The sequence below is a fragment of the Pseudophryne corroboree genome, chromosome 1 (genome assembly GCF_028390025.1).
Source record: "Pseudophryne corroboree isolate aPseCor3 chromosome 1, aPseCor3.hap2, whole genome shotgun sequence".
Lineage (NCBI taxonomy): Eukaryota > Metazoa > Chordata > Amphibia > Anura > Myobatrachidae > Pseudophryne > Pseudophryne corroboree.
The window spans coordinates 1,009,456,456-1,009,483,975 of NC_086444.1; positions in this window are offsets into that span (position 1 = coordinate 1,009,456,456).

Genomic DNA, 27,520 nt, shown 5'->3' on the forward strand with positions numbered 1-27,520 from the left:
CACATCCTCTTTAGGTGAACTCATTAGTTCTTTTAACTTCCAATACCACCTCTATGCTGATGACACTCAAATCTACCTCTCCTCCCCTGATCTCTCCACGGCTCTCCTCACTCGTACCTCAAACTGTCTTTCTGCTATCTCTTCCTGGATGTCCCAGTGCTTTCTTAAACTCAACATGTCTAAGACTGAGCTGATCATCTTCCCACCCTCCCGCACAACCTAACATCCCACAATCTCATTATCCATTGATGGCACGACTATCTCCCCTAGCCCCCAAGTACGCTGTCTTGGCGTAATCCTTGACTCCTCCCTCTCTTTCAAACCACACATTCAGCACCCCTCACAAACCTGTCATTTTCATCTCAAAAACATTTCCAGAATCAGACCTTTTCTGACCCAGGATGCCACTAAGATCATTACTGATTATTTCCAGACTGGACTACTGTAATCTCCTCCTAACTGGCCTCCCTGACAATTACATCTCTCCACTCCAATCTATCCTCAATGCTGCTGCCTGGCTCATCTTCCTCACCAAATGCACTACGTCTACCTCCCCTCTCCTACAGGCCCATTTACTGGCTTCCCTTCCCTTTCAGAATCCAATTCAAACTTCTCACACTCACTTACAAAGCACTCACCCACTCCTCTCCCATCTACATCTCTGACCTTATCTCCCTTTCCTCTCCCACCCGTCCTCTTTGCTCTGCTAATGCACGCCAACTCTCCTGTCTTCTGATTACTTCCTCCCACTCATATCTCCAAGATTTTTCACATGCTGCTCCCTTTCTATGGAATTCTTTACCTCTCCCCTCAAACTCTCCACCTCTCTACAAAACTTCAAACGGGCTCTTAAGACACATTTCTTTACCAACCCCAGCCAAATCTCATCCTAACCCTCTGTTCCACGCTCTCTATGTACCCCATCTGTGTCACCCCTGTCTGTCTACCCCTCCCCTTAGAATGTAAGTTCTCATGAGTAGGTCCCTCTTCCCTCATGTGCTTATACTTTTCTTACTTTAATAATCCTCAACTGCCCAGATCCTGCAGTTTTTTGGCCACCTGGAACTTATCTCTGGTGTAGATACCTACACTTAGTTACCCAGTACTTGTCCTATATTGTCTTCAACTGTAAGTCACTGTTTTCCTGTTTTGATTATTTGCATATGAACTCTGTAATTGGGCGCTGCGGAACCCTTGTGGCGCCATATAAATAAAGGATAATAATAATAATAATACTAATTGAGTAATACTATACCCAATGTCAACATACTTTACCTAATGAGGAAGCTGGCATCTGTTAAATGTTATGTCACCTCTTTGTTGATATCGCTTCCACTTACTTGTTCAGTATAAACTCGATGACACTCTCATTTTGCAATATGTAACATTTATTGTAATTGTATGCACACTCTTGACCATGCAAAAATCAATAAACACAGTTTGCATAAAAAAATAGGTATATTGGTGCCACAACAATACCTCATCCAATAATATGAATATTAATACTATTCACCTGCAGGGTACAGTGTATAAAAAGGTTGGCATGGCTACATGGAGCTAAAAATCATCACTAGGCATCCAACAAATAAGTGTGTTACCCTAAACTGAAGTTGGCAAACATCATCTGGTAACTGAAAAATGCTAACACACTGGACAAACAGTGACAAATGTCATATGGCATTGATAACATAATTAAAAATTAAAATAGAAGGGCAACCTGGTCAAGAAAACGGGTGTGGTTCATCAAATCGACAGTATCTAGGTCGACAATGTTTAGGTCGACCACTATAGGTCGACAGTCACTAGGTCGACATGGATGGAAGGTCGACAGGGTTTCTAGGTCGACATGTGCTAGGTCGACAGGTCTAAAGGTCGACATGAGGTTTAATTTTTTTTTTGGTGTCGTTTTGTTCGTAGAGTGACCGGGAACCCCAATTGGTGCACCGCGTCCCCTCGCATGGCTCGCTTCGCTTGCCATGCTTCGGGCATGGTGCCTTCGCTCCGCTACCGCTTCGCTCAGCACAGATTACCGTTCCAATCGTAGTCCACGTGGATCGTTAAGTATGAAAAAATTCAAAAAAATATTTTTTTTTAAAAACTCATGTCGACCTTTAGACCTGTCGACCTAGAAACCCTGTCGACCTTCCATCCATGTCGACCTAGTGACTGTCGACCTATAGTGGTCGACCTAAACATTGTCGACCTAGACAGTGACGACCTTCAGACCGGATCCCCAAGAAAACATCATGGCCATGGAAATAATTTTAAACATATTGAAATAAATGTAATCCTAGCCCAATAAGCAGGGATGTCAAAATATAATTATAAAGTAGCCATAAATGGGAAGAATAATAAGTAAATGCTTTACTTATTACTGTCTAGATGAAGTACCTGTAGTGGCCAAAGAACATAAGGATTATACCTCGACGCTTAATAACTTAACCCTATTGCTATATAAAATACTGGACTTAGCTTTTGATGTACTTAACGGTAATTGTGAAACAGGCGTAGACCCTCATCTTCTTTTTTGCAATCTCCAAAAAACATTTAAGACTTACTTCTTATTTATTGTTTGTAATTACTGTTTATTTGTCATATAAAGTGTACTTTTTAAATGTACTACGCTATGAAGATGTCTTTCTTTTATATTGAGTTTGGACACAATGGGCACCATCCTTGAATAAGGTTTAGGAGGACTCAAAAGCTAAATAAATCCAGATAATAGCCATTTGTTGTTTCTTTTTCTTGTTATGCAGTTTGGTATTTTAGAAATTACAACTCAGCACTTAAAAATTATCCCAACCTCTTGGTGTACCATTATATAGTTTTTGCCCTGTAACTTTGCATCTATCAGGCTTTTCTTTATGATATTTCAAAAATGTTTATTTAAACTATGATTTGATAGTTTCTTCCTAATATTGTGATTATGTTTTCTATTTATTAGACAGCATACCTCTCCCCACATATTGTACAGGGCTTGGGCACTCAAGTAAATACATACATACATACATACAGTTCGAGGGCTTGCATTTATGTAATAGGGAAACTTGCTCCTGACACTCTGAACGCAATCAATTTCACCATATTAATCGTGAGTCAAACAGATTGATTTATTGCATCATTGACAGCTACCCAAAGGCGTTTTTGGAAATCAATCTGACTTTGATGCCAATACCTTCAGACAATATTATATATTGTTTTAAAATGCTAAAATTCATGTTCATAATCTCTCTATTTTCATATGATTTATCATTGCAGGTATTGATGAAGGGAATTGCCTTTTCTATTTTGAATGAATCCTTTCTTTTCCATTTTTTGCTAGATTTAGTTTGTTTTCACCTAAAAGTTCTTGAGGAGATGATACAGCTTTAATCAATGAATTATACATGTTACATTTAGCAAATTAAAGAGTGAACCCTAATCAAAACAACAAAACAGATCAACTAAAAACAGTCATAGATGACTAGGTTATTTCTATATGGGCTGTTCCAGACATATTTTTCCTTAAAACAGCCCAGAGATTCAATAAACTAGATGCCAACCAAGTACCCATGGCCATGCACAGAGTTTTAAAAATACAGTGGACTCAAACAATAAATAACTGTGTTAATATAAACAAAATTATAGTCCAGTTGCATTCACACAAGTTTGATATGGGGCACTAGTATATAAGACCTGGACATCAAGGAGTAGGAAACTCCACCCCTGAGTATATAAGATATTAACAGTTTTTGACCATCCCACTGGTTATCCTGACTATAATAGAACCCATTCCTCCTACAGGGCTCTTGACTTGGCCAGGTCTTGCAGTAACTGTACCTGTCACTGTGAGACCTACATGTTCGGATTCTGAGTAACACAACAGAGAGTCCCTCTTCCCCTATGTATCAGGGCAAACTGCATTTTGTGTACTGTCACACGCCAGGGGCAGCGGCCGCCGCGCTTACCCCTGCGTGGCTGCTGGTCCGTTTGGCGGTCCTAATCTCCGGCGGTCCTCGGGTCTTCGATGAGCCCGGCAGAACGACCACTGCTTCTTCGGATTTGATCCGAGTCCGACAAGGCTCCCGTTCAGTGGGACAGTATGTGATCCATTTCCAAACCATAGCCTCGGAACTGCGCTGGAATAATGATGCTCTCCGGGCCGCTTTCTGGAATGGGCTCTCTAACCGTCTAAAGGACGAACTGATCACTAGGGACTTGCCAGATTCCTTAGAAGAGTTGATCTCACTCTGTGTAAAGGTGGCTCTTCGTATGCAGGAACGAGGTGGTGAACGTAGTCGGACAGAACGATCCAGATCCCGGTCTCTCCCGACTAAGCAAACGATCACCCCAAGTCCAGACGAACCTATGCAAATTAATCGATCTCGGCTGTCCCCAGAAGAACGACAGCGCCGCCGTGAGGGTAGACTCTGCCTCTACTGTGGAGCTGCGGATCACTTTCTCAAGTTTTGTAAGTCCCGTCCGGGAAACGGGCAGTCCTAGCTTGTTCCGGAGGAGTCGAGTAAGGGGTTACATTTAAACCTTCTCCGACAGTGGACTGTTTACTCTCCGTGTCTCTGTTTTCTGGGTCTATAGCCAAACCTGTTAAGGCCCTGCTGGACTCTGGGGCTGCAGGGAATTTTGTTTCTCTTTCTTGCGTCCAAAAACTGGGTTTACAGTTACAATCCGTCGAACGACCTATTACGCTGACTGCCATCAATGGTACCCAAATTTCTAATGGTCTTATTTCAAGTCGCACAGTGCCAATCAAACTGCAGGTTGGAACTCTACATCAAGAACATCTGGAGTTCCTAGTGATTCGGGAGATGCCTCACGATCTGGTTCTTGGTCTTCCTTGGCTTAAAGTACATAACCCTCACGTCGACTGGAAGTCGTCACAAATAGTATCTTGGAGTTCATTCTGTCATTCTAATTGTCTCACTCCTGTCTACCCGGTCCGTGTATCTTCCAAGTCGGATGAGGAGCTCATTCCGGAGGCCTATCGGGAGTTTGCAGACGTGTTTTCGGAACAGGCGGCCGATCAGTTACCACCCCATAGACCCTGGGACTGTCCCATTGAGCTCATCCCAGGGAAGATGCCACCCCGGGGGCGCATTTATCCTTTGTCATTGCCCGAGACCCAAGCCATGTCGGACTATATCAAGTCTAATCAGCAGAAAGGATTCATTCGCCCCTCTACTTCCCCGGCGGGAGCAGGCTTCTTTTTTGTGAAGAAGAAGGACGGAGGGTTGAGACCATGCATTGACTACCGCGGCTTAAATGAGATCACCATTAAGAACAAATATCCTTTGCCGCTCATCATGGAACTATTTGATAGGGTTCGCGGAGCCCATGTCTTCACGAAGCTCGACTTAAGGGGAGCTTATAATTTGATTCGTATTCGACAGGGGGACGAATGGAAGACGGCCTTCAATACCAGGGACGGGCATTACGAATATCTGGTAATGCCGTTTGGGCTCAGTAATGCCCCTGCCATCTTCCAAGGTTTTGTGAATGAAATCTTCCGAGATATGTTATACCTAAGTGTAGTGGTATACTTGGATGACATTCTGATATTTTCTAAGGATCTCACGGAGCATAGAATTCAGGTCAAGGAGGTACTTCTTCATCTACGAAGGAATCATCTCTACGGTAAGATCTCCAAATGTACCTTTGAGGTTCCTTCAATTCCATTTCTTGGTTACGTCATCTCGGGTACGGAGCTTCGCATGGATCCGGAAAAACTCACTGCTATTCGGGACTGGACTCAGCCTCTGTCTTTGAAAGCGGTACAAAGATTTCTGGGTTTTGCGAATTACTACCGGAAATTCATAAAGGGATTTTCTACCATTGTGGCACCTATTACTGCTCTAACCAAAAAGGTGTCTGACCCAAGTCACTGGCCTTCTGAAGCTGTAGCAGCGTTCGCCCAGTTGAAAGCAGCCTTTATGTCCGCTCCGGTACTCCAGCAACCGAATTTTTCAAAACCATTCTTCTTGGAGGTCGATGCTTCCTCGGTCGGCATCGGTGCCGTGCTTACACAGTACTCCTCTGATGGGAAGTTACATCCATGTGGTTTCCATTCTCGCAAGTTCTCTCCTGCTGAACGAAACTACACCATCGGAGACCAGGAACTCTTGGCAATAAAATCTGCCCTGGAAGAATGGAGATATCTATTGGAAGGTGCTAAACACCTAATTACGATTTATACCGATCACAAGAACTTGCTGTATCTCAAGACAGCCCAGTGCTTGAATCCCCGTCAAGCTAGATGGGCGCTCTTCTTCACTCGATTCTCGTTTGTCATTAAGTACCGGTCCGGGACGCTTAACCCCAAAGCTGATGTTTTATCTCGTTCCTTGACGGCTTCAGATGAGGAGAACCGCGTTGGAAAGGCTTTGATTCTCAGTCCAGTTTCTATTTCAGCAGCTCCCACCGCTTTGGATCCTCCTCCTGGGAGAATGTCTGAACCAGCTGAATTTCGACCGAAGTTGTTGCAGTGGGCTCATACCTCCAAGTTTTCCGGTCATCCTGGAGTTCAAAAAATGTGGGAGTTTCTACGAAGGTCATACTGGTGGGACACTATGAAGAAGGACATACAAGATTATGTCAACTCATGTCCTCAATGTGCTCAGCACAAAATTCTTCATCTGCCTCCTGCAGGGTTGCTTCATCCACTGTCCATTCCTAAGAGGCCTTGGACCCATATCTCTATGGACTTTGTCACCGAACTGCCCCTCTCCAAGGGTCACAATACCGTGTGGGTGATTATTGACCGCTTTTCTAAAATGGCACATTTTGTTCCTTTGACCGGGTTACCGTCAGCTCCCAAATTGGCTTTATTATTTATCCGTGAACACTTCTGCCTGCATGGGTTACCTCAGGAAATAGTCTCTTTTTGGGGGGTGCAGTTCACTGCAAGATTCTGGAGGGCTCTCTGTTCAGCCTTACAAATAAAACTTAAGTTTTCATCTGCCTACCATCCTCAGACCAATGGGCAAACGGAATGCGTTAATCAAGATTTAGAGACTTTTCTCCGCATTTATCTCTCTCCTTCGCAAGATGATTGGGTGGAACTGTTGCCTTGGCCGAGTTTGCCCATAATCATTTGTACCACTCTTCCACTGGTGAGTCCCCATTCTTCATTAATTATGGATTCCATCCTCAAGTTCCAAAATTACCCATCTGTCCTCCAGAAGATGTTCCTGCTGCAGCTTCTACTCTTTGGCACTTCAGTCAAATCTGGAGTAGGGTTCACGTTAACCTCAAGAAAATCTCCAGCCGCTACAAATTCTTTGTGGATAGGAAGCGACGGGCAGCTCCCCAATACAAAGTTGGTGATAGAGTATGGCTCTCTACCCGCAATCTCCGTTTAAGAGTGCCCGCTATGAAGTTTGCCCCGAGGTTCATTGGTCCTTATCCCGTATTGCAAGTTCTGAACCCGGTTGTCTGCAAATTGGGTTTGCCTTCTCACTTTCGGGTACCAAATTCCTTCCATGTTTCTCTTCTTCGTCCCCTTATTTTAAATCGGTTCCATTCAGAGTCACTTAGGCCAACCTCTGAAGCCGAAACGGAATTTGAAATTAAAGCTATTCTTGACTCTCGTTATCTTCACAAGAATCTGCAGTACTTGGTGGAATGGAAGGGTTATGGCCCTGAGGAGAGGAGCTGGGTCAAAGCTACTGATGTTACGGCCCCCCGACTGGTGCGGATCTTCCATTCCAGACATCCAACAAAGCCCAGGAAGTGTCCAGCGGCCACTCCTGGAGGAGGGGGTACTGTCACACGCCAGGGGCAGCGGCCGCCGCTCTTACCCCTGCGTGGCTGCTGGTCCGTTTGGCGGTCCTCGTCTCCGGCGGTACTCGGGTCCCGGCGTCTGGCTGGCGCGGCTCCCGGCGGTTCCCCGGAGCGTGGGCGCCGCCATGACAGCCGGCGTCACGTGGGCGGGGAGCAGGTGATGTCACAAACCCGCTTCACCAATCCAATGGAGGCGGGAGATTCAAAACCGGACGCCGGGCAGAGCCTCGGCGCCTGAGTATCGTCTCTTTTCTGAAGTGGATGCCAGAGCTCCCGTACGCAGTGTGTTTCCCAGCAGCTATACTCCAGTGCATCTAGCATTCAGGGTGCCTTCCTGCAGCACAGTCTCCAGTGATCCGAGCAACTAGTGTGTTCCTCTGCAGTGCAGTTGCCAGCGCTCCCTGGATTCAGTAAGGCCTGCGGGCCGAACCAACTTTAGTGTTTCCAGTGTTCAGTGTCATTCACCATCGCTCACAAGTTCCTCATTCATCAGTGTCCTTATACATCGCTCACCAATTCTTCAGTGTCATTCACCATCGCTCACAAGTTCCTCATTCATCAGTGTCCTTAAACATCGCTCACAAATCCTTCAGTGTCTTCCACCATTGCTCACAAGTTCTTCATTCATCTGTGTCTTCAAAACATCGCTCACAAATTCTTCAGTGTCTTTCATCATCGCTCACAAGTTCTTCACTCATCAGTGTCTTTAAACATCGCTCACAAATTCTTCAGTGTCTTTCACCATCGCTCACAAGTTCTTCATTCATCTGTGTCTTTTAAACATCGCTCACAAATTCTTCAGTGTCTTTCATCATCGCTCACAAGTTCTTCATTCATCAGTGTCTTTAAAACATCGCTCACAAATTCTTCAGTGTCATTTACCATCGCTCACAAGTTCTTCATTCATCAGTGTTTTTAAACATCGCTCACGAATTCTTCATTCATCAGTTGAACATTGCTCACGAATTCTCCAGTAACTTTTTGACATTGCCCACAAGTTCACTTTCTTTCATGTGCCGCTGTATTGCTCCCTTCCCTTAATAAAGTTCCTCAGCATTCTTTCACCAAACCTAACTATCAGAGTCTTGTATGAGGAAATCCTATATCTGACCATCCCTGCTCCGACCCACCTGTGGTTCCTTTTCCCGACCATCGGAAGAACCCCCGAGTCCACAACATGCTCAACCCAGGTCAGTGACATGTACCACATCTTACATCAGCACATCATTTTTATTGTTTAACATTACCTGCTCTTTTCATCTCACCTGTTCATTTGCTCAGCAATGGTATCTACTGCTAACATTACATGTACATGTGGCTCAAATTCTGTGTATCCTAACAGTTTTCAGTGATATCTTACAAGTAATTTCTAATGTTTTTTTTTATCTAGCTCATCTCTACCTGACTTTAGTAAATTTGTAGCCCTCACTAGGCTAATTGTGTCTGAATATTACCTGTATCACAGTCCCACCTGCTTAACCACCCTTGTTTAGCGGCAGTTAGCTTCTCATATACAAAACTCTCTATATTAAGAATCATCATGTAGAAATAAAAAAGGATACCAAACAGCGATTTCATAATATCTGCTAAGACCATGCCAGTTGCAACCTCCCACCCTTCCTTCATCCTCTCCGCCAAGATTTCCTGATGTCCAGATGGAACCCCATGATTATCACACTATGAAAAGCAAAATTCAAGATATAATGACAAAATTATTTTTATGGTGGAATTCCAACAACTAGTTGTGGGCCACAGAAATAACTTTCTAAGAGATCAACAGATCTTAAAGTGGACACCAATACAAAAACGCTACTCAAAGTGTTCCAGGATATTGATTATATATCTTAAAAGGGAAATTTAATTCATGAAAGATAAATTTGTGTGTTTAGAAAATAAGATGGTCAACAACCTCAGAATCCAAAACTTTCCTGAATCTGTACATTCTCACAGTCTTGAGTCATGCATCACTTTTTTTTATATTACTCTATTATTAGAGATCTCTAGGACCAAACATTACAAACTGAGATGTCCCACAGAGCACTGCAGCCAAAGCCTAAAATATGGACCCACTCTGGTACATGGTCCTGACGATCCTCCCTTGAACAGAATCATGAAATCATGCAGGAATTGTCCACAAATATTTTTTTTATAGAAAGCAAAACTGGAACTCTTTCAAGAACTTGCACCATCAACAATCCAAGCAGGAAGACAGTTAAAAATACAACTGGGGATTTCCTCTTTAGACTAATAGTAATATTTACAATAGACAAACCATGGTGTAAGATCCAACTGATGGTAGAGCTTTATAGGCTTGACCTGGATTTCCCTGTCTCATGGAACCATTCACTACCTATAGATCCTTCATGTCCATAAACAGTTTATCACCGACATAATTTTGTTCCTATTGTTAATAACATTATCTCAGTTAAGACCCCAACATCGTTTTTTATAGCTAAATTATTATGCTATTTAACAAAATGTCTTAAAACTGCTTCTTACGCACAAGTTCCTCATTCATAGAAATATCAAAGAGAGGCTTTGATGTAGACATTTTATTTGGAAGTGTATATTACTGTTTAATCTGGATCTCCTGAGTTATACCACTATTTTTGACTGTTTTTGTTCTGTGTTTAATGTCAGGTCCATACATTATCTTGTCATCAGATATGTGATTGTAGTATGTAGGCCCAGATCATATGGAGGGGTTTACTATGGAGAAATCTTTGTTAGCGGAACAAGCAGTTTAATCCCTGTCTAGGTTACAGGGAAAATGTAACCATTCTCAAGTTCTCAACCCGTGTTATTCCGACTGCTCAGTTTACATTGGAGACCTGAGACAAAGTAAATACGCAGCTAAATCTAGCTCCATACACCTCTTCATTAACCCCAATAAGGAGACATCCAAGCTTTCCCTTAGACTGCATTTCCATTTCTACTTATAAGTGACCATGTGTTAAAGCTGCCAAATACAAATTCTTGCATATCTCAGGTGACTGCCTCTTCTTTCACAGATTATGTGAATGTTACAGACCAGACAGACTGCAAATTGCTAAATCTCAAATGAAATTTTTTATTTATGCCTAGAGTAAAACAGCTAGACTACAGACACGGACTCAATTTGAAATGCATTTACAACCTTGTGGTAAGCGGGCCATCTCCCTTTTAAATGCTACTCTTTTTTTTCACCCCCCCTTCATGATTCAGAACCATTTGACCTTGACTGGGAACAAGATCTGAGTCTCTCTGGACCAAGATGGATGGTTTCTCATTCATCAAAAAATTACTAAGGCATCAATTAACACAGCTTTTAAGGAAAATGCCTGCAAAATGTACACCTGGTGACACTTGGTCCTAGTGAAACTGCATTCCATGTACCCAGTGACCTCCAACCAGTGGCGAGATATATACCTACATCAGAACTGGTAGAGAAGCCACATTATCTTGAAATTCTGGGAGGACATCTTGTATCGAATTACTCACATCCAGGTTTATAAATGTCCCTAGACACACACTAATTATTTTGTTGAGCAAACCTGTTATGTTCTTCAGTAATGCAGTTATTAAACGAACTGAACACATTTGAAATGCAGCCAAACTGCAACTAGCTAGATTGTAGTTGTTTTGACCTGTCCTGTATACTTAAGGTGATAAAATATGGTACCTAGGCCCTCATTCCGAATTGATCGCTCGCTAGCTGCTTTTAGCACCAGTGCAAACGCTAAGCCGCCGCCCTCTGGGAGTGTATTTTAGCTTAGCAGAAGTGCGACCGAAAGGTTTGCAGCATTGCTACAAAAAAAGATTGTGCAGTTTCAGAGTAGCTGCAAACCTACTCCTACCTTGCGATCACTTCAGACTGTTTAGTTCCTGTTTTGACATCACAAACACGCCCTGCGTTCGGCCAGCCACTCCCTCGTTTCTCCAGCCACTCCTGCGTTTCTATCTGGCATGCCTGCGTTTTTACACACACTCCCAGAAAACGGACAGTTACCACCTAGAAACACCCACTTCCTGTCAATAACTCAACGATCAGCAGTGCAACTGAAAAGCGTCGCTAGACCTTGTGTGAAATGACATAGTTTTTTGTGAAAGTACGTCAAGCGTGCGCACTGCAGCCCATATGCATGTACAGAAATGCCGATTTTTAGCCTAATCGCTGCGCTGCGAACAACGGCAGCTAGCGATCAACTCGGAATGACCCCCCTAGTCTCCTAAAAGTAAGTCACAGGTCTCCAGCATGATACGGTTAAAGCTTACCACACAATTTTTAATCCCTGGTTTGATAAAAATATCAAATCCCCACCTGGCACGCTATAATCTTCTTTTTCTAGATTTGTAACTAGAATGTAAGCTCTCACGAGTAGGGCCCTCTTCCCTCATGTGCTTATACTTTTATTACTTTAATAAATCCTCAACTGCCCAAATCCCACAGTTTTTTGGCCACCTGGAACTCATCTCTATGTCATTTACTGGTGTAGTTATTCTTAGTTACTCTGTACTTGTCCTATATTGTCTTCAACTGTAAGTCACTGTTTTCCTGTTTTGATTATTTGTTTTTGTACTCTGTAATTGGGCACTGCGGAACCCGTGTGGCGCCATATAAATAAAGGATAATAATAATAATAATAATAATAAAAAAAAGTAAAGGCCCCCATACATCTGTGATGGATTGTCGCAATTGCCCGATCCCCAGACGCCTAGGTTGGGGATTCAGGAATATTCAAGAAGTTAGAAAATTTTGGTTCCCCGATCCTGACCAAAAATGGTCCAGATCAACAAATCAGGGAATTTTAACTTGAAGAATTTCCCCAATTCCCGAAGAGATTGCCAATCATTGATAGCTGCTGATCGATGGTTCCGATTGGCAAACTGGTGGTTCCGGTCACAATTGGGAAATGGCAAGCAGATGTATGGGGACTTTTACTTCTACTGGGAATTCAAGGAGAATATGATATAATAATTATGTTTAACTCTGAAACTAATTGTCGCAATGCTCCGATCTCACAACACCAAGCTGGGGAATTGGGGTAGTTAAAAAATATGTCAAGTTCCTGATCCTGACCCAAAAATGGTTGATATTGGCAAATTGGGAATATTTTACATAAAAAATGTATCTGATTCCGAGACGGATCACGATCATCGATGGCCAATCAGTGGATCGCCAGTTCCTTTCGGATTGGGGAATCGAGGAAACAGTGGCCAGATGCATGGGGTCCATTAGACATATTTGTTTGTATTAAAACTCTTGTCTCTGATTGTTATGTTGCTGTTTGGACATATAAAGTTAAAAAAAAACCCAATTCATTCTGTGGACCTTTTTCTATTTTGTTTTATTTTCACCTTATTGTTTTCAAATAAAAACTTTTTATCCATTCTACTATCTTTTTTAGCTGCATCAATTATCACCTTCTCATGGTACACTTTTTACAAAGTGACTTCTTTTTTTTTTTTGCATCAATAATGTTTTTATTGAGAAAAAAGTCATTTTTATGGGGTACAGAAAGAAAAGGGGGTCAAAAAATAACACAGTACATAGGTAGATATGAAGGGGGTACATGAGGGAGGGGGGGGGATCGCCCAGACAAGGGATAGAGGTTAATACATCGGAACCAAGCATAGATAATATGTCAATTTCACTTATGTATAGGAGGGACTGTTACAGTGCAACAAGAAAGTAGGACTCCAGCACCGGAGGTCCAGGCATATAGATGTAGACTGGGAGAGGGTAGGGAGGATAGTCTAGGCTAAGTTCGCCTCGATTTGGGGAGGGGAAGGTACTGAACTACACTGATATGGGAGAGTAACCTAACTAACCAATACTATAGAGCATCAGATAGTGTCTGGTTGTTCAATTAAACTAAAGTGGGTTGGGTTGTGTGTAGGTGGCTTATGAAAATATTGAGATCCTTCATCGGAGGAGACAAAGCGATGCAACAGGGACCAGCTTGTTTTGAGGGAGGTAGTGTTGGTGGAGGGGGGTATATATTCCGTTTCCATGAGAAAATGATGGTTCATCTTATGGATAACTTTTAGCAGGGTAGGGGGTGAAGGTTGTTTCCACAGCTGAGCTTGGTTGGCTCGGGCGGCTATTAGGATGTGGCCTAGGACATATCTGCTGGAGGGGGGGACAGAAGGGGGGACAACATGAAATAATGCTAGGGTCGGGTCTGGCATGATACGGATGGACAAAACCCTACCTATCAAGTCAAACACCTCTGACCAATATTCGGCAATCACTGGGCATGTCCAGAATATATGGTAGATATGGCCTACTGAGCCACAGAGCCTCCAACACTTATTACTCTGGGAGGGCCAAAATTTATGGAGTCGATCGGGGGTCAGGTATAATCTGTGTATCAGTTTTATATGCATTTCAGTGTGGTTCAAACATTTGGACATGGAGTAAGAAGTTAAAAAAACGAGACGCCAATCATTTGGCGTCAGGGTTCTTCCCAGGTCTTGTTCCCATTTCAATTGGGCATTAGTTTTGGAGTGGGGGGTAGGGGTTATCAGTAGTTTATACCAGTACGTAATGTCGCCCTTGGATTCGTTTAGGGAAAGACGAGAGAAGAGGGTATATGAAGTTGTGTGTAGCGTTGAGTAGGTAGGAGGGATTGATCTCCACCAATGTGCAACTTGCATATAGTCAGGGGTTAAAGTGGGGGGGAACGAGGTGGAACTGAGTTCCACCACCTGTAATGGTAGGGGGAACTAGTTCCACCATCTCCATTGCCCTGCACAGTAATTCCAACAGAAAAGCCAGCCCCATCATCTGCGTTAATCGATGATACAGGCGGCACTAAAGTTGCTGTTGAGCTGCAGCCACCTACTCCTTCCTCAGGTCCTGCTGCCTCCATGGTCCTCCTCCATAAGTTCCACCACCTCACCAGGACCACTTTAAGCCCTGCATATAGTGGAAGAATTCTGTGGCGGGAAGTGAAAACTTTGACTGAAGAGCTGAGAAGGATGTTAAAGAGAGTCCATCAAGTAGGTCGCCTAGGCATAGTATGCCTGCATGTCTCCATTTAGATAGGTTAAGGTGGGGTATCATTAGTGCTAATGTGGTGATGGAGATCTGAGAAATGTGGGATATGGGGGATGAAAGGGTGGCGGACAGTTTGTCCCAGGTTTGCAGTGAGGATTGCGTGGAGGGAAGGAGAGTTATAAGGGCGGGTCGGAGCGGCTTTGGGATGCGGAAAAGATCAGCTAGGGGGATTGGATTTGCTCGAATTTGTTCCAATTCCACCCAACCCAGGTGTGAGTGGACATCAAAATAGTGCTTAGTGGAAGCCAAAAGAGAGGCTTCTTGGTATAGGGGAATATTAGGTAGACAGAGACCCCCGAACTCTCGTGGCAGGACCATTCTGGAGAGGGCTAGCGGGGGTGGTTTTGAAGACCAGACATATTTAGACATTACAGAAGAACAGGTCTGTAGGGGCTTTTTTGGAAAGGTGTATGGAATTGTGCGGAAAAGGTACATTAGTTTGGGTAGTAGGGACATTTTAAATGCGGCCATACGTCCCAGCCAGGAGACCTCATAGGATGACCAGGATTTTGTTAGGGCTTCTAGCGTCTCTATCAGGGGGGAGAGGTTGACAGTGAAGACGTCAGTAGTGGAGATAGGGATGTTGATACCCAGATACTTTATTGTATGTTTCCTCCAATTATAAGGGAAGGAGGATTGGAGGGTTGGGAGAGAATGGGATAGGTTGAAGGGAAGGGCGTCAGTTTTGGTAGTGTTTAATTTATAGTAAGATGCTAGGCTATAAGCATCTAGAATAGAATGTAAGACAGGTAAAGTTGTAGCAGGTTCGGAGATGAAAAGGAGGACATCATCCGCAAAAAGGCTCAGTTTATGGGAGGATGTACCGGATTGTAGAGCCGGAATTCGGGGGTTGTCACGTATTGTAATTGCAAGGGGTTCGATTGACAGGACGAATATTAGAGGGGATAGAGGGCAACCTTGTCTAGTGCCATTTGTGATAGGAAAAGAGTCGGACAAGAAGCCATTACTGAACACCCGGACCGTGGGAGAACTATATAGTGCCAGAATAGAGGTTAGTATACGGTCTTTAAAACCGAATCGGAGGAGGGTTTCACACATGTACGTCCAGTTTAATCTGTCAAAGGCCTTCTCAGCATCCAAGGATAGCAAGAGAAGGCCCTGATCCCCAGAGGGAGTCTATCAGGTTGAAGACTCTACGCGTGTTGTCAGATGCTTGTCTTCCAGGCACGAAGCCAGTTTGGTCCGGGTGTACCAGCAATGGGAGAAATCTGTTAATACGTGTTGCAATCATTTTGGCATAGAGTTTGATATCGCAGTTAAGTAGTGCGATAGGTCGGTAGTTATGCACATAAGCAGGGTCCTTTCCGGGTTTAGGGATAGTGACAATGCGCGCTTCTAGGAGTTCTGGGGGAAGAGAGCCGTGATCAGAAAATGCATTGAAGAGGGCAGTCAGGAGGGGGGAGAGAACGTCATGAAAAGTGGCATAGAAATCAGAGACAAATCCATCTGGGCCTGGGGCCTTGTTTCTAGGGGTGGATTTAATAGCCGCGGAGATTTCCGCCGTCGACCATGGGGCATTAAGTGTAGATACTTGCTCCTGGGTGAGAGTAGGAAAAGAAAGGCTATCCAAAAAATAAGAAATAGAAGGAGGGGTGGGTTGAGGAGTTGAGGGGTCAGTTGATAGGTTATATAGTTTGGCGTAATATTGTGCAAATTGGTTCGTTATGTCTCTGGGGTTTAATATGTTTTTTTTGGTGGGAGAGTAGATACATTTAATCTTATTTCTGGCTTGTTGAACCCGTAGTTTACGCGCTAACATTCTACCGGATTTATTTCCAAGGAGGTAGAATTTGTGGCGCATTCTATTCAAGGCCGCTTGGGTGTGGGCGAGAAGTAATTTTTGAAGTTGACCTCGAACATTGGAGATTTCATTTTTAAGAATTCTAGAGGGTTGGGCTTTGTTTTGCGTTTCCAGATCTAACAGTTCAGCTTCTAGTTTCGCCTGTAATTGACGGGCCTGTTTTTTGAGAGTGGCACCTGCTTGAATGGCAGCTCCGCGGGTGACAGCCTTAAAGGCACACCAGTGGTTAATAGAAGAGGTGTCCTGGGGGGAATTAGTGGCTAAATAAGAGTTGATGGAGTCAAGAATAATTTTTTTAGACACAGGGTTATGTAGGAGATATGGATATAGGCGCCATTGGCGGGGTGGGTTGCGGAGATCGTGTAGGTTCCATTTCCAGAGAACTGGGGCGTGGTCAGACCAGGTAATTGGCAAGATATCGACGTCTTTAGTCCTCTGGAGAGACCATTTGTCACATAAGATTAAGTCTATTCTGGAGTAGGTATTGTGGACAAGGGAGTGGAATGTATATTCCCGACCCGAGGGATTATGGGTCCTCCAGACATCGTAGAGGTCGAATTCAGTGAGTAGATTGCGAAAGGCTAAGGAGGGGCCAGAGTGAGCAGAGGAAACGGGTTGGGAGAATTGACGGGATTTATCCAACTTCGGGTCTAGGACTAGGTTATAGTCACCCAAAACAACAAGGGAGCCCTTTAGTGTGTTACGTATAGTGAAGAATAGTTTACGTAAGAAGGGGACTTGGTTAGAGTTAGGTGCATATAGGGATACCAATGTAACAGGCTTGTCTTCTAGCAGGCCGGTGAGGATAAGATAACGGCCACTTTTGTCTGAGAGTTGAGAATGGAGGGTAAAAGAGACATTTTTGCTAAAAAGGATAGCCACCCCGTTCCTTTTAAATGGACCATTAGCGTAGTACCCCACAGGGAAGTGACTGTTCTTGAAAAGGGGAGGGTTAACAGAAGAGAAGTGTGTGTCTTGCAGTGCGACAACGTCCGCTTTTTGTTGGTGGAAGAATGTGAGGGCCAATCTGCGCTTGTTAGGCGAGTTCAGTCCTTTGACATTGAGGGATAGGAGGTTCAGCATTGGAAACATATATCCGGGATGAGAGACAGGGATCTATAATGGAGTAATTTAGTGTACAAGTACTGAATACTAGGTTGTAGCTGTGAATGGAGGGGTGAGCCATGTCTGGAGCTCAGAGGGAAAGGAAGTATGTGGGGGTGATATAGGGGAAGTTCAAATCGGGGAAGTAGGAGGTAAACAACAAAAAGAAAAAGAAAAGGTCCGGTATATTGGACCTGCATGACTACTGCAGGGAAGGGGAAAAGGTTCAGGGGTTTGCAGTAGTACAGAAAAAGGTGGAGGCGGGCTGGCGGAACATGCACCGCCACTCTAGTATAACTTCTAAAAGGGTAGAACTAAAACATGCGCATATAATGCAATCCTCACTAATTAACAGGTGAGTGTACAAGGAGCAATAACAATTAATCAACAGATATTAGTAACAAAACAATTTGAAGCCCCTTAATAAAGGGCAATAGTTGAACAAGTTGTGAAAGAGTAAACCTGTAGCTTGTAGACCTAGATAATAAACATGTAATTAGGCATATATTGACATTAGAAGGTAGAAAAAACCTTCCCCTCTCAATAGAGGGGAAGAGTTCTACATTCTCCGTGGACCGGAGAGAACAATAGTAGAATATGAAAGGACCTGATGTAGTAATCCAGTGGCTCAAGTAGTCGACCATTCCTGGCGGACAGCAGCAGCTCGAGACGAGGTAGACGGCTTCTGGATAGATATGTCCCAATCTAGCAATAGCTTCACACCCGCGTCTAGGGAGGAGATAATATAGGTCGAATCTTCGTATGTAACTATCAATTTGACCGGGAATCCCCATCGATAATGGATGTCATGGGACCTAAGGGCGAGGGTGATGGGAGTAAAAGCACGCCTCTTTGCTATGGTGACAGCCGAGAAATCTTGAAATATTTGAAGTCCTCCTAAAGTATCAGAGTTCTTGGATTCTCTAGCTGCCCTCATAATACGCTCCTTAACCGGGAAGAAATGTACTCGGAGGAGGGTGTCTTTAGGAAGGTCAGACGAGACGGTGCGTGGTCTAGGGAGTCGGTGGATGCAGTCGATTAGAAGTTCCGAGGAGTCTGCAGCTGGGAGAAGCTTCTTAAATAAGGCAGTGGCATAAGACTCCAGTTCAGAGTTGGTGACTGAGTCTGGGATGCCTCTGATCTTGATGTTATTCCGCCGTGATCTGTCCTCCATATCTGCCAGCTTGGACTTAAATTGGTCCAGATCTTGTTGTTGGTGATCGTGGGACAAAAGCAGATCATTGTGGAAGCGACCAGTTCTTCCATCTTGCGTTCTAGATGATCTGTCCTGTCTCCCAATGCTACTAGCTCCTTCTTGACCTCGCGGACGGCAGAAGTCAGATCCTTAGAAAGCTCCGACTTGAAGGCTGATAGGATCTGGCAGAGGGATCTGACGGTTAGGGGAGCGTCAGATTCGCAATCCACTCCAGACACTGAAAGAGCGGAGGTCAGGGCGCTTGATCCCACGGGGTCGGGCATGGTGGAAGGAGAGGAGATATTTTGTAGAGGGGAAATTTGGAGGGTCTTCTGAGGGGGGAAGGAGATTTTAGGAGGTATAGCATCTTTGGTTTTTTTAGGAGCCATTTCTCGTCAGTAGGAACGTATGTAGAAAGCACTAAAAGGCGCACCTCTTGGTTGGGTCCAGTCAGTGAATTGTAATGAAACAGGAGAACTCAGTCACATTGATGATATGTACGTGTTGTTTAGGCAAACATGAGTGGCGGTGGGAGAGTCCTGAAGCACTTACATTTTGGAGGGTTCACAAGTGTAGAGCGACAAGGTCGTAAGGCAGGTAGCTTGAGAGTATGGGATGGGATTGGAGTGGGGTGAGTTGGCACACAAATCAATGGTTCCGGAAGGAAGGAGATTTCTACCTTAAGGACAGCAAGGCAAAGGTAGCTGGTGATTTCTGTCTTCTAAACTCCGGGAGACGTGAGGAAATCCAGGCTATAGCGGTGGGTTCTAATTTTCCCCGCGTGTGGCTCACAGTGTGTAGATTTCGTCTTTTCCCTGCAGGGGATGGTTTTAATGGAGAGTGCTCAGCCTGGGTCCCCTCAGTGCTGAAGTATGAGAGAGAGCTGGGCTGACGGCCGTGTATTCCCACAGGTTGGAGCGTCTGGTGGGGGAAGGGGAGGGCAGATGTCGGCCTCCTGCACTTCGCGGGTGCCGCCTGGCGGTAGACACCTCACTCAAAAGCCCCGTCTCCCGGGCCTTAGGGGGGTCACGGGGGGGCAAGGCTCAGGGTGTACTCTCGGGGGGTCTGTCCACCGGTGTTCAGGAGGGATGGATGGAGCCGGGGACCAGGGGCCGCGCGGCGAGCCGCCGACCGCGGCGTCTATCACCCGACGTGTGGGTCTCGGAGGTCGGGGCACCCAGTCAAGGAGGAGGATGTGAAGGACGGCGGGCGGGTACGAGGTACAGCGGGGCAGCGGAAGGTCTCAGTCGGTGTCAGCTCTCACCTCCGAGTCGCAAGATGGCCGCCGGCAGGAGGACGAGCAGAGAGATCCGCGCGGACAGCACAGCTCCCGTGTCGAGGTACTGGAATTCCACGTTAGTGTAGTGGCCGGAGGTCAGGAACAGGGTGGTGAGGGTTGTGGGTAGGTCCAGGTGGGAAGGCACGCCACCTCAGGTCCCGTTCGGGACGCGTTCCGGGTCCGGAGCTCGGAATCGGGCAGGCCCCAAACTCAAGGCCCCGGCTTTTGACCTCGGGTTAGGCCACAGTCTCTAAAGTGGCGCAGCGGCCCCTGGGCAGGGTCCCCTCGCCCAGGATGCAGCCCACAGCCGTGGGATATGTCGGTTAGGGTGGGTTCGGGCGCAATGCACCTCCGGAACCAGACTTTTTAGCCAACTTTAAACAGGAGCTCATCTAATAAATGAAGTGCCGTTCGTGAGCTCTGATTGGCTCACGAACTGGCACTTCCTTTAACAGACCCGCCGGAGACCCAGGAGGGACACAGGAGAGGCGCGCGCTGTGCCCTCCGTGTCCCTCCATCACAAAACAGCAGGGGAGCGCGAGGGGGGCACTGGGGGAGCATATGCGGCACAGGGGGAGGGGGACATATGTGGCACTGAGGGAGCATATGTGGCACTGGGGGGGTATATGTGTACCTGGCACATGGGGGGGGCTATATTTGGCACTGGGGGCATGTGAGTACCTGGCACTGTGGGGGAATATCTAGCGCTGTGGCATATGTGGCACTGGGGGGGAGGGGTATATGTGTACCTGGCACATAGGGGGGGGCTATATTTGGCACTGGGGGCATGTGAGTACCTGGCAGTGTGGGGGATGGGGGAATAGTGTGAGTACTAGTGCCAATTATGGGGGATGGGGGATTGGGGAGGGGGGGCGCCGAAGAAAATTTCTAGTTACGCCACTGCCCTCACCTTTTCATTTTATAAAAACCAATCTCAATGCTCTTGCCAAACTTGCCACTCCATGGTCTGCTGCACATGCTGCGCTACTGAACTGGCTCGGTAAACCCATGATCCCGATGGAAATTTTGTCGCACTTGCCCTAATTGAGGTGGGGTCCTGAGAAGTTAGTTTTCCTTTCTAAATGATCTCCACTGGTTTTAATTAAAAATGTATATCAATTTAAAAGATATTTTTCATGGACAAAGCTCTCCTAAAATAAAATATCTTATCTACAACCTTTATCTTAGAATTCCACTATAATAATTTAATATAAAATCAAGATGGGCAGGATTATTAGGAAGACAGCTCATCATACTCCGAGTTCAAACTTCCAAGTCATTCTGTGAGTGGAAACCAGTGAACTAAAACGAAGATCATAAGTTGTGATATATGTATTTTAATTATATCATACAACTGAAACACCATATACTGATAAAAAGTTTAAAACAAGCATCTATCATGGTTTTACTTTCATTTCATTAAACATATCTGTTTATCATAGTAAGACTTTTTCACATCAAAGGCATGTAAGAATTATCTCTGTTTCTCAGTATTTAATATTAATGACTGATTGAATTCAAATATATACTTTTATAGCTATTGCAGGTGCCATTAAACAACAGACTTCTGCAAAAGGAATGTTTAACAGGAAAAGTAACGTTAAATGTTCATACATTAAACTTATTTTTGATTGATTTCCTGCTATTATAAAATAATTGTTCAAGGACACTTGACACATGTATGACACATGTATAACACATGTATGACAATTACAATGCCTGTTTTTGTAGGTGCTAAGTATGCAGACATGTTTGAATTATTGGTAATAACCAGGGAGAGGGGGGGGGGGGGGGAGGTTGTGGAAAAACTGCCAACGAGCAAAGCAGTTCAAATCAGAATAATTAAAAAGGAGTCATAGAACAATCCACATCAAAAGTACATCAAATACCTTATGTATATCATATATAGCAGGTGCACCCAAAGAGTAAATATAGTATCAACAGAAAAAAAGAAGGAAATAAGCTCTCTTCTTTGGGGCACTCTACTTTTCTTACTTTTTATACCTGTACAACAAATTATATAATAACATTTTGAAACATAATATTGGTGTACAGAAAATCAGATAATTTGTATTTTCCATTTATAAAAAATCTAGACCAGGACACAGTACTTAATGTATACAGCACAAGTTACTGTATACATTATCATTACACATATATTTTGATCTTTCTATAATTTTTTGTGTGTTTTTTCCCCTCTCAATATAATGGTATTTATGGGTACCACTGATCAGTGGAAACCAGCGCACCTACCTACCCCTACCCTTATTCACCTGGGTGAATGCGTGATTCCTCTACCGAATAGAGTAAGTGGTCACTAAGTGCCCACCCACATAACCTTCAATGTCTCCTGTCTAATTACATCCTCTCTGTACAGTCCACACATAACCTCAAATATTTTGTCTTTATTCACTTTCACATCCTACTGACTGCAGGCCAACATTGCTGGGTGACCATATCATAAAGCCCATTGAGAACCTTTGCAATCTGGCTGACTATTATGCAATAGTTAGCACCTATTCTTGGGTATCAATGCCTATTTCCATATAGATATTAAGCTTCCAAGCAGGACCTTCCTTCCTCTAGGTCTGTCTGTTATTACCCAGTTTTGTTCTATTACTGTTGTTCCAAATGTAAAGTGCAATGGAATATTCTGCGATATTAAGGGTCCTGCATCATCGGATGCAGTGTCCCCTCAGCTGCAGCCTGATTGACAAGCTGTGGGGCATTTGGGGGCGGTGAGGGGGTGGCAACAGCAGTGCCGAGACCAGTGCTGAATTACTGGCCTCTGCAATGTGAATGCCCCAGCCATCCTGAGTAACCTGAGCTGACCGATGTTCTCCTGAGATCAGATGGCCGATGTTAACGTAGAGTGATTGGATGCAGTAGCGGATTACACAAGAACGCAGGAGGTGTATGTTAACACAATATGCCTCCTGCAGCATTAGCATATTTTCGCACAGCAGCTTTGACCATAGACACTTCTGTTGTGCTCACTGCGTCCATCTCAGAATCAGGTCCCATATCTCCCGTGTTCAGCCTTTGTTAAATAGGCTAGTTACTTAATTCATGGCAGAAACTACCACTTCCGTATGATTTTTGGGAGGAATTAGGTTATTTAATAGACTCATTTATCTTTCATCAATTGATTTGTCTCTTAATGGGGTGGTCTCTCAAGAATGAAACATTAGGCCGAAATGTAGACACTAAATTTACTAAGTGGAAGATGTACTAAGCAGTGATAAAAGTGGAGAAGTGAGCCAGTGGAGAAGTTGCCCATGGCAAACAATCAGCATTGACATAACATTTATAATTTGCATACTATAAAAGTATACAGAGCAGCTGATTGGTTGCTATGGGCAACTTCCCCACTGGCTCACTTCTCCACTTTTATCCCTGCTTAGTACATCTCCCCCTAAAGCTTCTAAAACAGAGAATTGGTGATATTACCCATAGCAACCAATTAGATGCTGTCTATCATATTCTAAAAGGCAATAGAGAAATGATATCTGATTGGTTGCTATGGGCAACATCACCAATTCTCTGTTTTAGAAATTTTACTAAATTTACCCCTTCTAGTATGTTTACTGCCTGTTACGATTTGACTTCCCTGATTTTAAAATGTGGTCCTTGATGCGGAAAACTCACCCAGATTAAATAATAAATCCCTTCTAAGGAATTCTACTAAAATGTTTTATAAAATGTATCCTTAACATATTGACATTTAAATGTGTTTAAATTCACCTAGCATGTTTTACATATTTTTATGTACAGGTCCAATATATGTTACTAAGTGGAACATTATCTTTAAAACATTTTATTAACCCTAAATCATATCATATTTTATCCTGAGCTGCTCTTTGACAACTAAATTGAACTTGTATTTCATTTAAATAAATATTTATATAGAAGTAGCACTATGTTCCGTGATGCAAATGCCATTCTAGTCAACTATGTAAATAGTTGTAAAGATGTTTAAATAAAAATGAAACACTGGTAAAATCTAAACATTTTTATTGCATTGACTTTAACCTTCGAGCTGACTAATTGCTAGTGGATGTTAAGGTAAAAAATGTGGTTTCATAAAAATCATACGTGTATAGCTTTTTTAGTAGAATTACATCAGTGTAGACAGCATCAACTTGTAAAGCAGGAAAAAAAAAGCTTAGAAGGGATTCCAGGGATTTCTAAAGCAGAGTTTCTCCACTATTACCTTACAGGGAGAGTCCTCCCAGCTCCTTACCTGCAGTAGCGCTGGAAAGAGATTGGATGCAAATGGGGTGGAGCAGAGTAGCATCCATACTTATCTCTTTCAGTGGAGTACCATCCATGGCGATCTCTTTCATTATGGACAAAGCCATTGGGTGCATGACAGCATTGCCATATGCAACAGTGATTCCAATCAGGAGATATTATAGTAGCCATGACTCTCAGTTTGTATACGTAGGACCCTGGCGATTAATAACAAGATATACATTACAGGAATCCTAATCCTATCCTTGTAGCATAGAGATAAAATACTTAATGATCCATTTTGGGCTATAATTAAATAATTCCCATGAGTTTCTCAATAACTAGTAAACTAATGTTCCAGTATGTGTCACAGTATTTTCATGACATGTCCAGTTGTGGACCTATGCTTCAATAAGAGTTGCTTCTGTTTTGGTTTTATTTTAATCCAGCCTGAGCATTATTTACTTATTTTTTTTATTAGTCTAATTACAAAAATATCATTACTGTATTAACATTGCTATGTAAAGAAGTAAACAAGGGAAAGAGTAAATACATCTGTGAACAATGGGCCTGATTCATGTTTGTAAGTAAGGTAAAAAAAGCAAGCAACTGGGCAAAGCCATGTTGCACTGCAGGTAGAGCAGATGTAACATTTGCAGAGAGATTTAGATTTGGGTGGGGTGTGTACATATATATATTTATATATATAAATATTTCTCACTGTCATATTTATAATGGGTGCAGTGTGTGTGGTGCACAAGGGGCCCCCAGGGGTCCAGGGGGGCTCACACCACACCCATTAATTAAAATACTTACCCTCCAGAGTTCCGCGGCACAGCAATAGCGCTGCTGAAATCACTGGAAAAATGGCACGGCACCATTTTCCCAGTGATTTGCACATGCGCAGTAGGAAAATCACTGGGAAATTGGCCACCGCGCCATTTTCCTGGAGATCTGCACATGCGTTGTAGACTCTGGGACAACCCTAGTGCCCAGAGTCTACACAGCACTGCCGGCTAGAGAGGAGGTGGCCCAGCCGGAGCCTGCACGTGGACCTCCTCCTCTCTAGAAATGCCCCTAATATATGTATATACAGTATATATATATATATATATATATATAGTGCAAAGTCCCCGGCACTCGAAACAGCAAACAGCAGCAGCCACGGTGCCCTCCTCAGTGAATATTAATGTAAGTAACAATAGAGGCGGCACTCTCTGGACTTGTAACCACAAACGGACACTGTACCACCACATACAGTACTAACGTTTCGGATAGTTTAATCCTTCATCAGAGTACAAAAAATACATTACATGCACTTGCCTAAATAGATACCGATCACCAGTGAGTAGAACACACCCAGAGCGCGGCTCCCCGGCAGCGTGCAGTCGCCATGACGTCATTGCACAGCGCCCGGCGTCAGGCTCCCTGCAGCCGTCCAGGTTGCCTAGGAGACAGTGAAACAGAAACATTAACTGTGTAGCCCCAAGCACCAATACATCGTAGCGCTTTCATATTTGCACACATTGTATAGTCTTAACAAATAGATCAAGGGTTTCAGAGCATGCCTCCCACTATAAGATTGAGACCTTAGGACATAGCCTATTATTCTGCTTTTACTTATTGGTACCCACAGACTCGAGTGGTACCGCAACTAGATATTTTGAATACCAACAATTGCAATTATACTAGAAAGCTGTACAGTAAACCCACCATACATTCAATGAAGGCATGTTTTAAATAACCCCTGTCCACTGATAGAATTAGAATGGAGACTAGGAGATAGTGGGCAAGAAACAGAGAGCAATCAGCATATCATAATAATAAATAGAGAAACAAAGAGAAATCTGAAAAAAAAAAAATCTGAGAAAACGAAAATCAGTACAAAGGACAATTTTTTTAAAGAAAACATGTCAGCGAGAGATGTTCATTTAATCCTGCTGGGGCAATGGTACCCAAATTGAAGATCCATCTTGCTTCTAGTTTCAATAGGGCTTTCTCCCTATTTCCTCCTCTGATAGATGCTGGTACATGGTCTATCATCTTATATTGCATTGAAGCCAACGGATGCTTCTGTTCTCGAAAATGCCGTGCAACCAGCTGGTCACAGGCTTGTCCTTCCAATGCTTGTCTTATAGTGCAACGGTGAGCCGCCATCCTCTCTTTAAATTGTCGGGTCGTCTTCCCGACATACAATAGCCCACAAGGGCATCTGATTAAATAAATTACATACCGACTATTACATGAAAATATGTGTCGTATATGATATATCCTTCCGGAGTGTGGATGTGCGAAGGTACTCCCCCTTTCCAGATAACTGCAGGTTACACACCCTGTACAGCGGTAATTGCTAGGCTTTTTTGAATGAAAATGTTGGCTAGCAGGTTTTGAGAATGATGTAATGTCTGTGCGGACAATACGGTCTCTAATATTCCGTCCACGGCGGTAGCAAGGCATAATAGTACTGTTCTTTAAAGAGGATAGACCAGGATCCTGACTAATCAGAGGCCAGTGTCTTTTGGCTGTTCCTACAATATCCCTACTGGCTGTGGAAAACGTGCTTACAAATGGAAAAGCATCCTTATTCGTCTTTCTCAACTTAGTTTCCATAGTACTTTGGCATGGAATAGACAAAACTTTTGCTTTGGCACATTCAAGCATTGTGCGGTCATAGCCTCTTGCTATAAATTTGGCTATCATCTCGTCCATTAGAGTAGATGCTTCATCCGGGTTGCTGCATATTCTATGCACCCGCAGTAGCTGAGAATAGGGGAGCCCCTTCTTCAGGGCTGGAGGGTGATGACTTGAGGGAATCAGTAAGGTATTACGATCTGTTGGTTTATGGTAAATAGATGTACTGATGCCGGATCCATTTGACTTGATTTTGACATCCAAATAATTAACCTCTTCTTTACTGATGGTGTATGTAAATTTGATATCTTCATCGGCCATATTTGCTTGCAACAAGGTCTGCTCAAGCTGTTCCTGGGTCCCCGTCCAGATCAAGATCGCATCATCGATGTAACGTAGATATACAAGAATGTTCTTGGCTATCTCTGGTGGTGATAA